The following is a 3087-nucleotide window of genomic DNA, read 5'->3' as shown; positions in this document are numbered from 1 at the left end:
ATATATATATATATCTTAAATATCTTGAATTTTAAAATGATTAATTATTGGATTGGTATTGTTCTAGATAATATCTTTTTAATTTGAATTTTGCATCATGGATGTGTTTATTAAAATAACAATCTTAATTTAATATCAGCTTATAGAAACATATTATAATTAGACATTTGATTTGAATAATATTAGATATGGGTTTCATTAACCCGAATTTAACTGGTTTTGTTTCTAGTAAATTGATACCGTAACACTAAATTAATTATTGATATTTAAGAAATATATATCTCGCTTTATTAGAGTTGGTTTAACATGGTGATTAGTAGTTTAATTAATCACTAAAACGAAGCTTAATGTATAATCTGAAGGTGTTGCCGTGGGATGCGGGTGGCAAGCATTTGTGGCGTACGTTAACATCGGATGCTATTACGTAGTGGGGATCCCATTGGGATTTGTTCTTGGTTTCACCTACGACATGGGAGCCAAGGTAATTTATCAAAACTATTAATTAATAAGTTCACAAATAAAATATTCATTGGGACGATCGAGAGCCTTACAAAGATTTATAAAATTATTCGAATCGAATATTCAGATATTCATTACGATCGTTGTGTCACGGTGCAGGGAATATGGACTGGGATGATTGGGGGGACACTGCTACAGACCATAATTCTAATTATTGTCACTGTCAGAACAGATTGGGACAAAGAGGTAAACACAATTATTTAACAAAATTATAGTTTTTACGTATTATCATATTTAGATTTGATATTTAATTTTGCATGGATGGATATACGTAATTCTAATGACTGTTTCCTTTTTCGTCCTTGCAGGTGGAGAAGGCGTCCAGCCGCTTGGATGAGTGGGAAAGCGAAGGACCGCTTCTAAAACATTAAAATAAAATAAAATAAATGGCCATCTTTTGCTCATTTATTTATTTTTATATTTTTGGATCGACTGGTTGGAAGCTATTATCAAATTCGAAATTCGAATTTGATTATGAGAGCTGGCAGGCTGCTGATTATTTCAAAAATTTTGCAATCCCTTTCATTGATCAAGAGGTTTGATTAATGTGTCGGAAAATCATTAGTTTTCCGGTTGAAACAATGAAAAATATTCCATGTTTTTGTAAGGGGTTGAGCTCTCATGATGAAATGAAGAAATTCGTTCCGCAATATTTCCCCTAATATGTCACTAAGTTTTTTTTTTCCTAATATTTTCCAGGCCAGATATTTGAGCTTTATCATATATAATCAACCGAATTGAACTAAATAACACTATGTAAATCAAATATATATAAATTGATTTTTTTATAATTTTTTTTGTAAAAAAACAAATCACTATAATCTAAATCGAATTTAAATATGAACATAATAGAAAATTCAAACGAAAGGTATTGTTTTTTAAATAATATTTTTTTCCATGCAACCAAGAATATCGATCAGAAAACCAACATTAGACATAAAACCAAATGCTATAATAATGTCCACAAAACTAAAAAGTAATCTTACTGAAGTCTGAAATATAGAGCAAATCTGAAATGAGTGGAATCCATGGAAGTTGCAATATATTATCGATCGTTCTATCATTTTTCTTGATTTATTTTTTATAAATATTGTTATAACCTTTTAATAATTTTTTTGTTATTTTTATTATTTAATATTATTAAATCGTAGACGGTTGATGATATGTTAGGATAAAATTGTGGTATGTTAGAATTGAATACTTATTTTTTTTTGTGTAGGGAGTTGGTTTGTCAATTTTTAAAAAATATAAGTATTTTATTGTTAAATATAATAATTAAGAATTTAATAAAATAAAGAATTATAGAATTAAAATTGCGACGAGATAAAAATATAAGATTCTTAATGAATTTTTTTCTAAATTATATAAAATAGATAATATAGAATAATCCATACGTCTGGGGAGTTGGTTTGTCCATTTTTAAAAAATAAAAGTTTTTTATTGTTAAATATAATAAATAAAAATTTAATAAAATAAAGAATTATAGGATTATTTTCATTAATTTGTTTTTTGTTTCTTCATTTGACTCGAATAATTTGTATATCCGACACGTCTCTAATTAAATTTGGTCCAGACAACAAATTGTAACTTGATATTGAAGATGCTAAACGAAGCAAACCACATCAAAGTTCATGGGAATCAATGTGGTTGGGTTTCCATACCATTCACGACACAATGATGTTACAAAAGAGTAGGGGTGTCAATTTTGATTCCAAATACGAAAATTCGGTCTAAATTCACCTAGAAAATAATCGGGTTCATGTTAGAATTTAAATCGGGTTCAAATTGAACTTCGAGTTTGCTCGATTAATTCTGACGGATTTCGGACGACTCAAAAGCGCAATTTTTAAAATAATAATTCAAATGAAAAGAATCGTAATCTAACTGATCGATCCATCTGATGCACACGCACCGAGTTCTAAATTTGTAACCCGATTCATACCACTAACCGCAAGTATACGGTAGTTGTAGTACCGGAGTCGATCACGAGGACTAGGTGATATTAATCTATCTTAAGGCTAGGTTGATGATGGAAATGAGGTTAAAATGATGATGGTGATGATGTGAACTAAACTAAATGTAAGCAAATAGGAATAAACGGTTAACAATCAATGATTCAAGCGTTGTAGGTTCGAGATCCCCTTTTGATTTGCATGGATAGTTAAAGATGATATGATGTCTATGATGTTCATTTCCAAATGAGGGATTTCAAGCATCTTAAATAGAGTTTGTCTCTCCCAAGCTTAAACTCACTACCCAAGGCATCAATTTACCCATCTCCCAATGATCTAAATGACCCTTAGATGCATGAATGCTCTCTATCACAAACCCTAGGCAAGCAAAACCATTTCCCAATGTGAATGTCTCACCTATTTGGTGTTTAGTTCCAAACAACACTCCCATATCTCTATGATCAATGTGTTCTAATATCATACCAACTAAGATTTCGCCAAAGTTGGAAGCATGAAGTACAAAACACCAAACCCATGGAAAAGAACTCATAAACACCATAGTTAAGCATATGAATCCATTACAAAAGTGGGGATCCCTCACCCACAACTAAGTTTC

At 30.3% G+C, this 3087-nt stretch overlaps 1 pseudogene; it reads left to right on the top strand.

The window, feature by feature from the left end:
- LOC104823524 overlaps window positions 1-1171 on the top strand; it is a 3715-nt pseudogene extending 2544 nt beyond the window's left edge.
- Window positions 1172-3087: the final 1916 nt, after the last annotated feature.

Source organism: Tarenaya hassleriana, unplaced genomic scaffold (genome assembly GCF_000463585.1).
Source record: "Tarenaya hassleriana unplaced genomic scaffold, ASM46358v1 Cleome4, whole genome shotgun sequence".
NCBI lineage: Eukaryota > Viridiplantae > Streptophyta > Magnoliopsida > Brassicales > Cleomaceae > Tarenaya > Tarenaya hassleriana.
This window is presented reverse-complemented; position numbering and strand designations above follow the sequence as displayed.